Genomic DNA, 14,653 nt, shown 5'->3' with positions numbered 1-14,653 from the left:
CATCAGTTTTTGCCAGGAAAGAGAGGAGGATTTTCCAACAGACAGGACTAGGTAAGGAAAGAATAGTTTGATTATGGTGTACTGTCCACAATCACTGACATTTAAAATAATAGTGAAGTTAATCCTTTTAATATTCTGCCTTGGCAAATTACAAAAGTAAATTTTATTTTCTATGAATTATTAGTTTAGGTTCATTGATTTAGATTTTATCACTGTAATTTTACCTCCTACACTATTGCCTGATATTTAGAAGACAGTGTGAACCATAATTAGCTGAATTGATGAATTAAATTTACCACTAAATTCCTTAAACATGAAAGAGCCCCCACCTCAAAGAATATTAAACTTTAAATCCACACTTTAAATAAACAAATAAGTATGTAGAATGAATGATTCATAATAAACACATTGCTATGCAATTCTACATTAGGCAGCGCTAATATATGATGCGCCTAGGCATTAATAAACAAAATGCAGATATAATATATGCACCTAGATTTTATGAAATAAACACATAAGTCTAAAATGTTCAGGGAAAGCTAGATTTTTTTTTCTAAGTGTCATGTTAGGTGAAATGCTCTCACTGAAAAGACTGGAAGAAGTATAAAGAGTTTCATTTTTATGAATGTGATAATAATAATCAATAAATTAATGAAACATAATTTTACATTACAAACTTAACTCTGTTTTGTACTGTTTTACATCTTACACCTGAAGGTCTTATCTGTGAACAAAGCTTAAAGTCTTGGTATTAAAATTTTTTTAATTTGAAATATTTTGTTAGTTTTCAATAATAAGTCTATTGTTTTCCTCAAACAAAATTGGTGTCATCCAAACATAAGTGAGTTGAGTTTCTATTTTTTAGCCTTAACTGGGTAAAAGCAATATTTGTGCCATTCTATAATGAACAAATAACTTGTGCATTCATTAATTCACTCAGGTAGTCACTGGGACTTCACTAGAGCCATGCATTGTGTTTGGACAAGGTGTAGAAATATAAATATGGGGGCTGTCAGCACTTACAGATCCTACATGCTGTGATAAGGTGTAGCACTTACCTGGGATAAATGATTAAAGCTATATATATGTATAATACGTGTATAATTAAAAACCATGAATTGGATCTATAGTTATTGCCCTGTACTGCATTGTCATATGAGAAAATCAAGTAATAGACAAACATATGGGATATAACTCCATTTTTGAAAAAAACGAACCTTGCAAAGTGCATATGCACATATTCAGCTATATGAAATTTCATAAAAAATGAGGAAAAGCATATACTAGCTTGTTAAAAGTCAGAGTATAATATTTCATGAATGTGTGGAAAATAAAACTCTATCTGTAATTATAATTAAATTTAGGTACATAAAGATTGAACAAGCATATATTCAAGGACTAGAGGCAAAATATGCAAATAAAAAAATTTTCTTGATCGGCTTATGCAATTCTTGGTAATCTTCACAGATTTACTGTTATTTATGTAGTTTATGTTATTTATAGATTTGTGTCATTTTAATAGATTTTAACATATCAATATCATTACAAATAATCTATATATCTATATATTTCAATATAGATTTCAAACTTAAGTTCAAATACTAAAACAAAATTAAAGATAAAGCTACAGAAATCAAAACATATGGTACTGGAACAGGATAGAAAGATCAATGGAACAGGATAAATGGAACAGGATAGAAAGTCCAGAGATAAACCCACACACCTATGGTCACCTAATCTAGGACAAAAGAGGCAAGAATATACAATGGAGAAAAGACAGTCTCTTCAATAAGTGGTGCTGGGAAAACTGGACAGCTACATATAAAAGGATGAAATTAGAACACTCCCTAACACCATGCACAAAAATCAACTAAAAATGGACTAAAGACCTAAATGTATGGCCAGATACTATAAAACTCTTAGAGGAAAACATAGGCCAAACACTCTGACATAAATCGCAGCAAGATCTTTTTCAATCCACATCCTAGAGCAATGAAAATAAAAACAAAAATAAACAAATGGGACCTAATTAAACTTCAAAGCTTTTGCACAGCAAAGGAAACCATAAACAAAATGAAAAAGACAACCCTCAGAATGGGAGAAAATGTTTGCAAATGAAGAAACCGACAAGGGATTAATCTCCAAAATAAACGAATATGTCATGCAGCTCAATATCAAAAAAACAAGCAACCCGATCAAAAAAAATGGGAGGAAGCTCTAAATGGACATTTCTCTGAAGACATACAGACAACCAAGAGGCACATGAAAAGATGCTCAATATCACTAATTATTAAAGAAATGCAAATCAAAACTACAATGAGGTATCACCCCACACTGGTCAGAATGGCCATCATCAAAAAATCTACAAGCAATAAATGCTGGAGATGATGTGAAGAAAAGGGAACCCTATTACACTGTTGATGGGAATGTAAATTTGTGCAGCCACTATGCAGAACAGTATGGGAGATTCCTTAAAAAACTAAAAATAGAACTACCATATGATCCAGCAATCCTACTCCTGGGCATATATCCAGAGAAAACCATAATTCAAAAGGATACGTGCACCCTAATGTTCATTGCAGCACTGTTTACAATAGCCAGGACATGGAAGCAACCTAAACGCCCATTGATGGATGAATGGATAATGAAGATATGGTACATATATACAATGGAATATTACTCAGCCATAAAACAAATGAAATAATGTCACTTGCAGTGACATAGATGGACCTAGAGATTGTCATACTGAATGAAGTAAGTCAGACAAATATCATGTGATAAAGCTTATACGTAGAATCTAAAAAAAAAATGGTACAAATGAACTTATTTACAAAACAGAAATAGAGTCACAGATGTAGAAAACAAACATGTTACCAAGGGGGAAAGTGGGGGGGGGAGGGGTAAATTGGGAGATTGGGATTGGCATATATACACTACTATATATAAAATAGATAACTAATAAGGACCTACTGTATAACACCAGGAACTCTATTTAATACTCTGTAATGACCTGTATGGGAACAGAATCTAAAAAAAGAGTGGCTATATGTATATGTATAGTATAACTGATTCACTTTGCTGTACAGCAGAAACTAATACAACATTGTAAATCAACTATACTCTAATAAAAATTAATTTAAAAAATAATACATTTTATCAATGTAAAATGATATTAAAGATGCTGCTGGTAACACATAAAAAGAAGTACAAAATATGAAATGGTTGAGACTGGAATGGGTACTTTTCTGATTTTCGCTATTTACATTTAGGACCTGCTACCTCATCTAAACTGAAAGTTGAATCTATGTCAGATTTTTCCCTGGGTTCCCAGTGACAGAAAGCGTGCCCTCCTCATAGTTCATGTACGGCCAGTACTTGTCACTGAAGATGATTCCAACACTAAGAAGCGTCCCGGAATTCAGGGCGTTGGGGTGACAGAGTTTGTTTTATTACCTCACTTAACAACAACTAAAAATCATAAATATTTTTAAAAACACCTCAAATCTCTACTAGGTTTGTCTTCATACAACTTCTTGAGAACATAAACAATTCCCATAAAATACTGTGCAATGTTATTAGGACAGTAATTCCTCTGATATCTCGGGCACTCTTGAAAACCCACAGTGGATTTAAAAATCTACTGCAATGTGCTGTCTCAGGATATTGTATCATTTAGGGGCAAATTAAATGCCCCTATTATGGTGGTTCACATTGCTCTCCTTTTCACTAGACCAGCAGCCCCTTAATTTATTTCCTTCATTTTATTATTTTTTTAATTCTTAGGGTTACCCTCAGTGAATAGGACAAATTGAATTGTGCTTGTTGAATGAATGAACTAAAAATACAATGGAGGGGTTGTAAACTCAATCTGAGACCTTATATCTAAAATGTCAAATATAGTCTCAAATATTCACACCTCTGTCTACTCAGGATGGAATATAGTAGATTGTCTTCTTAATTCAGATGTATTGAAAATAATACCATTAAACAGAAGTATTGGAGGATTTTTCTCTTAATATAACATTTTAGAGATAGAAATATTAACAAAAAGTTTTACATGTGTCCATATACTGAATATATTTTTAATCTTCTTGACATTCAGATCTCAATTATGAAAGTGAATTAACATACTAGACTCTAATGATAGTATTTTTGCTCTTCTTTAAGTGTATCCAATGTATATAATATATACAAACATTTGTACAAAGGTATTTATCTACATGTACAACTTTGTCATATAGAATATTTTAAAATTTCATATTGAAGAATAATAATTTTTATTTATTATTTATAATAATTTTTATTTTATTTTAATTTTTATTTATTTTAGATAAAAGAATTAAAGGCATACTACTGCCTTTAATTGGCTCATATTTAGATATTGAGGTATTTGAGCCATCTTCTCAGTTGATGCCAGGGCCTAAGGAGTTTTCAGTTTCTCGTTATGCTTAATTTGTGTATAAGGTCCCTTGTGACCCAGTTCTGATGTGCTCTCAGGGCTCAATATCTACTTATTACAAAATTCTCATTCATAAATCAAAGTTACAAGATTGACTGAATTAACTGTTTACCACCCACCACTAAGCAACTACTTAGTTTCCAATGATTTCATTTTGTCATCTTAACAAGCAAAGTAATACGACTAGTCTGTGTATATCTTCCATAAGTACCATATGGGACAATGATTTCTATCCAATTATTTGTATAAAATTCATATGGAATCATACTTTCCAAAATACAAGTCATCTAAATAGTTGGCTCTTGTAGATGACACATCAATTACCTCTCTATTAAGTCTGTATGTTTCATCTCTTTGTCCTGTTTGTTATTATATTGTAGAAATATGTTTTGATGAGTACACATTGTTATTATCACAGCTATGTCCCAATATAATTTTAGGATGTTCTGATTCCCTAACACATCCTTAGGATCATATTTATGTGTAGTTATCCCATTTTTTAATTTATAATTAGCAGTGTTTTTAGAATTGACAATTTTTTAATGTCTGGAGGGGATCTTGAGTACTATGTAGTCCAATCATCTTTATTTAACTAAAATGTAATGATTCAAATAGAAAAAAAGTCTTTCAGTTGTAGCAAAGATAAATTAACTATTTTCTCTTGTTTGTTCTGTTAGATTCCAAGGTGATTAGGCAGCATAATGAGGGTTTCAGTAAACATATATACATATATATATTTATATATTATATATATATTAGGCAGCATAATGAGGGTTTCAGTAACATATATGTATATACATATTTTCTCATAAATCTTTTAATAACAGTAAATGAAGGAAAATTTAACAGTATATATATAGTATTTTGGCCAGTGCACCTGCATTGGCCTAAGGAAGACTCTGAAGCCTAGACATGACTAACTAAATAGCAACCTAGAAATAGGCAATTATTATGAAGCCCTCTGGCAGTCAGCAATTCTAGGTAACTGTGTAAAGCTATATATTTCCATCATACTGAATTTCACACTCAAAGATTAAGAGTTAGAACAAAGATTCTCAAACCTTAGAGTATAACATCAGAGTCACCTGGAAGACTATGAAAATACAGCTTTCTTTGCAAAGCCCCAGCATTTCTGATTCACTAATGCTCGATGAGGCCAGAAATTTTGCATTTTTAACGAGTTATAAGATGATGATGAAGCTGCTGGTCCTAGGACCACACTTTGAGAAAAATTGAGTTAGAGATGTTCACTCCCTTGAAAGATATTCAGAACTGGGCATAATTAACTGCAACCACAGCTGCTCCCAATGTACCTGAAAGTTACACGTGATAAGGGGGTGGGGGAAGATCTTGTTATCTCCTACTTTGACTTTCTTAATCCAAATCACTTCAGAGGCATGGGTGCCACAGGTAAATGAAGTGGGAGTACTGACAAACTATTTGCTGATATAACTTTTTTCCCCCGATGATATATGAACGTGTTTTGTAATTTCAGGAACAATCATAGTTTGATAGTGCATAGGCATTGAGAAAGTAGTCTGTATATTTTGCTAACATACATGAATCATATTCAACTTAATTTATAGAGTGGTTTTCAATTGTATCAGAGTCAACTTCCTCTTTTCACAAAAATTAACATTCATTCATGAGTGTTAGAAGAAGATATTCATGGGTAATATAATTTGTCCACAACATAATGTAAACAATTAAAATAATGCCCTCATTTTAAAATTGATATAATTGGAAACTTATTTATAACAAATCAAGATATATTTTAATACATAAATTTTTAAGCATGATGAGTTTTTTTAATTTTTTTAATTTATTTTTATTTTTTTATACAACAGACTCTTATTAGTCATCCATTTTATACACATCAGTGTATACATGTCAATCCCAATCGCCCAATTCATCACACCACCACACCCGCCACCCAGCTGCTTTCCCCCCTTGGTGTCCATACGTTTGTTCTCTACATCTGTGTCTCAATTTCTGCCCCGCAAACCAGTTCTTCTGTACCATTTTTCTAGGTTCCACATATATGCGTTAATATACAATATTTATTTTTCTCTTTCTGACTTACTTCACTCTGTATGACAGTCTCTAGATCCATCCACGTCTCTACAAATGACTCAATTTCGTTCCTTTTTATGGCTGAGTAATATTCCATTGTATATATGTACCAAATCTTCTTTATCCATTCGTCTGTTGATGGGCATTTAGGTTGCTTCCATGACCTGGCTATTGTAAATAGTGCTGCAATGAACATTGGGGTGCATGCATCTTTTTGAATTACGGTTTTCTCTCGGTATATGCCCAGTAGTGGGATTGCTGGGTCATATGGTAGTTCTATTTTTAGTTTTTTAAGGAACCTCCATACTGTTCTCCATAGTGGCTGTATCAATTTACATTCCCACCAACAGTGCAAGAGGGTTCCCTTTTCTCCACACCCTCTCCAGCATTTGTTGTTTGTAGATTTTCTGATGATGCCCATTCTAACTGGTGAGAGGTGATACCTCACTGCAGTTTTGATTTGCATTTCTCTAATAATTAGTGATGTTGAGCATCTTTTTATGTGCCTCTTGGCCATCTGTATGTCTTCCTTGGTGAAATGTCTATTTAGGTCTTCAGCCCATTTTTGGATTGGGTTGTTTGGTTTTTTAATATTGAACTGCATGAGCTGTTTATATATTTTGGAGGTTAATCCTTTGTCCGTTGATTCATTTGCAAATATTTTCTCCCATTTTGAGGGTTGTCTTTTCATCTTGTTTATGGTTTCCTTTGCTGTGCAAAAGCTTTTAAGTTTCATTAGGTCCCATTTGTTTATTTTTGTTTTTATTTCCATTACTCTAGGAGGTGGATCAAAAAAGATCTTTAAGCATGATGAGTTCTAAAACCTAGTGAAGTGAAGTGACTACAGGCTTGTACCTATATGTAAAATACAGTAGTCATAAATTCAACAGCTTTTAAGGGAAACTGTTATAAGAGTACTGTATTGACAACTCACATCTCACAAGCAGCACTAGTATTAGTGACATTATTTTATGAAATCTGAACAGTCCATGATAAAGTTCTGAATGAGACAAATATTATTTTCCTTAGTTTGCTTTATAGCTGAACGTATTTATTTATTGTAAATTAAACTACTCATGAAATTTACTATGTATTAGACCCTTATGAAAAACTTTATTATTCTATAGAAACAGTTATATAGTTATAGTTTAGTTTCTGGTAATCAGATGACTCTGTGTGTGTGTGTGTGTGTATATGTCTATGTAAGTGTGTGTTTCATCTAAATAATGATCTGATAAGGATTTTAAAGTCATGTTGAATGTGGGACAATACTTCTTTGTTTAGTATGGTCCTGGGAACTGTAGGATGACTCATGTCATCTTTCTTCCTAATCATAAACTACAGTGCAGCATTCCCCCCACAATTCCTACAGCACCTTTTGTGGGTGGTACCACCAATGTTCACAACAATAGTTTCTAGATGGATTTCTCAGTGGATAATCCATTTTCACTACTGGCAATTTAAAGTAATTGTAGCCAGTTATAAAATATTTGCTCCAAACAACACACAGTATTATCTGGAATGCCTTTCACACTTGGCCTGTAGAATCTCTCACCATCTTTTGATAAACCTACTCATTTTTAAAGAGTTAACTGAGGCAACACTTTCTGTAGGAATATTCCTAACACTCTAATCCAGACCCTGTATCCTTCCTCTAGACTACAAGAAATTTTTCTCTGCTTTTTTCCTTACCATGTAGTAATATTTTTTATAACTTAGTCATTCAATATTTTCATAGATTGTACTCCGTTTAAAGTTATTACAAGATATGGTCATATTTCTCCATACTGTACAATATATCCTTGTTGCTTATTTTATACATAGTAGTTTGTATCTCTTAATCCCATACTCCTATCTTGCTCCTCCCCCTTTCCCTGTCCCCACTGGTAACCACTAGTTTGTTCTCTATATCTGTGAGTCTTTTTTTTATATATATACTTTTGTTTTATTTTTTAGACTCCACATATAAGTGATAACATAGAGTATTTGTCATTCTCTGACTTATTTCACTAAGCATAATACCTTCTAGGTCCATCCCCCTTGTTGCAAATGGCAGAATTTTATTCTTTTTAATGGCTGAGTGATATTCCATTGTATATAAATACTATATCTTCTTTATCCATTCATCTGTTGGTGGACACTTAGGTTGCTTCCATATCTTGGCCATTTAAATAATGCTGCTATGAACATTGGGATGCATGTATCTTTTGAATTAGTGTTTTTGTTTTTTTTAAAATATATATCCAGGAGTGGAATTGCTGGATCATATGGTAGTTCTATTTTTAGTTTTTTGAGGAACTTCCATATTGTTTTCCACAGTGGCTGCACCAATTTACAACCCCACCAACTGTGTACAAGCGTTCCCTTTTTTCCATATCCTTGCCAACATTTGTTATTTGTGGTCTCTTTGGTGATAGCCAAAGGTGTGAGGTAACCTCTCATTGCAGTTTTGATTTTCATTTATCTGATGCTTATCGATGTTGAGAGTGCCTATTGGCCACCTATATGTCTTCTTTGGAAAAATATTTATTCAAGTCTTCTGCCCATTTTTAACGGGGTTGTTTGTTTGTTTTCGGTATTGAATTTTGTGAGCTGTTTGGATGACATTTTGATTAATATTTTGGATATTAACCCCTTATCAGTCATATGACTTGCAAAATTTTTCTGTCATTCAGTAGGTTGTCTTTTTGTTTTCAGTGGTTTCCTTTGCTGAAGAGAAGCTTTTAACTTTAATTAGGTCCCATTTTTTACCATACAGTATTGAAATAATCAGTTTAGAAATCTACCTCACCGACTTATAAAGCTTATCTGGATACGATAGGGGCATCTATCTCTAAAACATAACTAAATATCTGCCATACTGCAGGTGCTTGAAATTCAGTATGGCCTGCTATTGAGTTTTCAAAGAAAGTTCAGCTATTTCTCACTAGATTTTCCATTTAAATTAAAATGTTTCAATGAAATAGCCTTCATACATTTCCTTGTGGAAGATGTATGTTAATATCCCAAATATATGAGCATCTGTGTATTTTCATGGAGAATACACAGTGCCTTTTCTAACACTGAGACACTTGAAATGGGGTTATTTCCCTTTCAAACGAAAACCAAATAAATTATATTTTTTTCCCTTGGTGCTTAAAAGAAATAAAACAAAATGTTTCAAAATGGTTATAATCGAGATCTCTTGTTATTTTGTTCTACTGGGGAAAACACGCTGGGTATCAAACATGCTAGACTGACTTCCAAACTGGAATCCACTATGGAAAATGTAGTACTTCATAGTATTTCTCTCTAGATCTACATTTTTTCTCCCTAAAAGAGCAATCCTCTTGGCAATAGAATCTATTTCTTCTGTCATTATTATATCCTATCTTTAGTACAGTGCTTTGCCCTACTGGGTTAAAAAAATGGAACTAAATATATGGGATGCCATTCACTACAAAACATTATTTTTTGAAAGATATATTCTTTTGTTCATTGAATATATGTTACAAACTTCTACGTTCCAAGCACTGAGACTACAGAGATAAATGTGAAAATTCCTCCTACAGGAGGTCATGATCTAGTAGAAGAGGCTGATAGAAAAATCCCCAGCTCTGAGGGAGACAGGCATAGGATGGGATTGAGCCTCAAACCAGTGAGTGCCTGAGCTGAAAGTTTGAGTATGGGAAGGCATCTGCTGGATAAGGAGAAAAGGTGAAAAGAAAGAATGTGCAAAAGCCCCATAAAAAGCTTATTGTGGATATATGTGTGAAAGGAGCTGTGTCAGGAATGACTGAGATGTGACCTGAGGACCTCTATGTTCCCTGCCTGGGCTGAACTTTTGTTGAACACTCTAAAATCAAACCACCGAATAGTTGCTGAATTGCCAAAACCAAAGAATAATGCTGAGAACTGGACTTTTTCTGGACGAAAGAAGACATACCTTTCCCTAGTAAAGGATGAGATGTGCTCCACAACCCAATTGTACGTGTAGAACAAATTTATCCTCCAATCCAAAGTTTTGGTAAACAACTTGTGTAAGCCTGCATGAATGTCTCTCTTTTTTCCCATCAAAACCCTTACCCATTTTCTCTGATGGGACACTATTCTGGGTTCCTCCAGAATCTGTGATCCCCAAATTGCAGTTCTAAGTCACCAAATAAACTGCCTTTTTGCTTCTTTATAGTTCACGGTTCTTTTGGTTGACATATGCGAGAGGCTGGTGAGAGCAATGAGTGATAAGACTGAAGAGGTAGCCTGGTGCGTGAGCTACCTGACACCCTCTCTGCCAGATGAAGGCAAATCTTTGAAAGTATAATATTTAAGGGAAATCTGAACATCGTGTTTATTCTTTAGAAAGACTAGTACTCTGGATTCTGAATTAATTTATGTATCCAATATTGTCTTTTATGGAGGATTTGGTAGTTAATTTATGCATAGTGTTTATATCAACAGATAAAGAAAAAAATTTATTTTTTGCTTCCTTTGGGCCAGGTTGTAGCAGATTAATTACAAATATGCTCCCAATTCTTCCCTTCTGTATCTATACTCCTTTTAATAGACTTCACAAGCCCTCCTAAGAAGAAGAGGAGTCAATTTCTCCATACCTCAAATCCGAGTTGGCCCTGTCACTTGATTTGGCCAGTAGGAAGCAGCAGGAATAGCTGTGTGCTAGTTCCAAGTCTAGGGCTCAAGACTCTTGCACATTTCTACTCTTACTCATGGACTCCACACCCTTCCCTCCAGCACCATCATCAAATCATATGCTAATAAGTACCAGTTAGCATGCTGGAATGCTGGACAATGAGACCATATGGAAGAGAGTAAATTTATCCCAGCTAAAGACATTTGAAACCAGGTGTCAATAGTTCTTCCACAACATAAAACTGACCACGTGCTCCTGAAGAAACCCAGCTGAGGTCAGATGAGTGTAGCACAGATGAAAAGACCTTTCAGCAGATAAATAGACGTATAAGCATATGAAAATGTTTCTTGTTATAAGCCACTGAAATTTGGTAGATATAGAAGGCACACCATTAAGGCAATGGATAACTTGATGTGTAGGCACTCCATAGTGTTTTACTATGTTACTTTATTTAATGCTATCTACCCTGCAAGGCAAATATTATTATAGTCTGCATTTTTTAGACTATAAATCTGAGGCTTATACAGTTAATTCTCTTTCCTCATTGGTACTCTAGCTCATTACTGCTAAAGCCCAGGATCTTCTCTGTCAACTGCATGGTCTTTTCAAATTCTTCTCTCTTGAGAAAAAAGAATGAAGTCAAGTATTTTGGTCTACAGTGTAACTCATGGAGAAATGAGTTGAATCGCAATGAACAAAACATATATCCATTGATTTCAACATTAATGAGTCTTTAGTCCAAGAAGACTACAGTTTTCACCAGATAATGCAGCCCCTTAGGCAGAAAATATTATTAATTATGCTTTAAAAAGCATCCTTGCCCCTAGAATAGAAACTATGAAAAATAAATATGATATGAGATCATTAAAAAAGAGTAGTAATTTCATCAGAATTATTGTTATGGGTATTCTCTCCTCAACCTACTCAATTAGAGAGCATAATGAGTGACCACTGTGATGGAAAACAGATCTCTCTCCTCTCAGTTTATGAGAAAAACAAATTAGTTTTAAAATGGTGTCAACATTATCATTCCTTTCTCTCAGACCCAGAATATAAAAGTATGCTATATATTTCCACATTCACAGAAAAAAAATTGTTAGCTGCTTAAGCCACATTAATGTCACCTGTTTAAATAATAATGTTATGTTCAACCACTGCTAATCAGTAAACATGATAAACCAAGGTCATCAGAGTTAACTTATGAGAGGAAATATATTTACACCTGGTTTATTATTTTTGCATTAATTGAAACTTGCCAAATATTTACTGCTGTGAACACTTTTTTTTTTTTTTTTTTTTTGCTAATATAGTGCTTTTCTTTATTTATTAAAAGAGACATTCCTGCTTTTCTGCACTACCCAGAGAGGGGTCCATACAGCATTGCTCTGGGTTCATCTCGTAAGTTAAAGGAAACCCAGATCCCTTGATGTCCTGCAAATAAAGGAGAAGGATGTCCTCAAATTCCTTGCAGCAGGAACCCACCTAGGTAGCATCAACCTTGACTACCAAACAGAACAGTACATCTGCAAAATGAAAAGTGATGGTATTACCTCATACACCTGAAGAGGACCTGGGAGAAGCTTCTGCTGGCAGCTCGTGCCATTGTTGCCATTGAAAACGGGGCAGATGTCAGTGTTGTATCCTCCAGGAATACTGGCTAGCAAGCTGTGCTGAAGTTTGCTTCTGCCACTGGACCCCTCGTATTGCGGCTGCTTCTCTCCTGGAACCTTCCCTAACGAGATCTAGGTAGCCTTCCGGGAGCCACGACTTCCCTTGGTTACTGATCCAGGGCTGATCTCAGAGGTGTCTTATGTTAACCCACCTACCATCACTGTGTCACACAGGCTCTCCTCTGCACTATGTGGACATTGCCATCCCCGAGCAACGATAAGGGAGCTCACATGATAGTCTGCTGTGGTGGATGCAGCGGAGGGCCGTGGTGGGCGGGGGCGGGGGCGGGGGGAGACGCGGGAAGTTCTGCGCATGCGTGGCACTGTCTCCCATGAACACCCGGGGTCAGGGCAGCCTGATCTCTACTTCTACAGAGATGCTGAAGAGATTGAAAAGGAAGAGCAGGCGGTGGCTGGAAAGGCTGTGACCCAGGAGGAATTTCCAGGTGAATAGACGGCTCCAGCTCCCAAGAATTTACTGCTACTCGACCTGAGGTTGCAGACAGGTCTGCAGGTGCCCTCTGTGGCCATCCAGCAGTTCCCTAGTGAAGACTGCAGCGCTCAGCTCACTACCGGGGATTGGACTGCGGCTTCCACCGCTCAGGCCACTGAACAGGTAGGAACAGCCACTGAGTGGTCTTAAGTTGTTCTTCCACAGGACCTTAAACAGAAAATGTAAATAAGATGGACAGAAAATATAGTTTCTTAAAAAAAATGACATTCCTGAATTAGATTCAGTAGGATATTTTGTGGGTATGTATGTATGTATGTGTATATATATATGCATACTTACAGGCACACACACGTAAGAATATATCTGTCCTCACACATATATGAATGTGTTTGGGTAATAGAGAAATGGAGAGACAGCTGTGGTTATATACCTTTTATTCACTCACACATTTACAACAAAAGTTATGCATCCCATTTATTGACCAATTAGACATGAACAAGTGAATAACCACGACCACACATTTTCACCATGCTAGAAGTTATCTTTTTTAAAAAAGCATTTGACTAAGTTTTTCTTTTAGATTAACCTACGTTTTATTTCTAATTAAAGTATAATACTGGAGTTCAAAACAGCTGATACAACTTCACTGTTAAAAGTTTCAGAAGTAAAGTGATTTGTCATACCTGTGTTTTATTTTTTGATATTTTGAAAGCAGATTATGGGGGAATATGAAAACTCTCAATACTTTTTTTGAAAGCAGATTTTTTGAAAGCAGATTATGGGGGAATATGAAAACTCTCAATACTTTTCTTATTGTTTTAATCCAGGATATTAGACCTGATAATGGTTTTGCATATGGCATCAGTTGTGGAGTCTTTAAGATGCAAGTGTTGTTTGCCTGATTCCATAAATATGACATTAATATAGAAATTCTTTGAAGATGGTAAAAGTGACTATATACATATGTTTGTTTCTCTGTGTGTAGTTCTTAGTGAATTCTTTGTTATTTTTCTCTATGATGTGATTTATCTTTTAAATCATAGCTATACAAAAGTTCACCTCATTTATAGCTTTATTTTGTGTTATTTCAATAACCATATTTTTTTTTCAAGTTTTGCGGCTGTTTTTATAGGACCTAGTGCTAATGTTTTTTCACTCTGAAAATGGTTCATGTTTATCAGCCTTTTATTTTAAATGTTATTATTTCATTTGTATCTTTGAGTTTCCTAAATATTATTTTGAAATCTTGTTCCCTGTCCTGTAAAATTGATTTTTCTTGCAATGCCTCTGTGGTCTGATTTAGACTTTATTTACTTTCTTGGAAATAGATTTCTTATATATCTTAGAATATGGGTTCAAAGACTTATTTT

At 34.6% G+C, this 14,653-nt stretch overlaps 1 pseudogene; it reads left to right on the top strand.

The window, feature by feature from the left end:
• Positions 1-14,185, top strand: part of LOC137772240 (small ribosomal subunit protein uS2-like) — a 35,015-nt pseudogene extending 20,830 nt beyond the window's left edge.
• Positions 14,186-14,653: the final 468 nt, after the last annotated feature.

This window comes from Eschrichtius robustus, chromosome 11 (assembly GCF_028021215.1).
Source record: "Eschrichtius robustus isolate mEscRob2 chromosome 11, mEscRob2.pri, whole genome shotgun sequence".
NCBI classification, from domain to species: Eukaryota; Metazoa; Chordata; class Mammalia; order Artiodactyla; family Eschrichtiidae; genus Eschrichtius; species Eschrichtius robustus.
The sequence above is the reverse complement of the archived record's forward strand: the minus strand, read 5'-3'. Positions and strand labels throughout refer to the sequence as shown.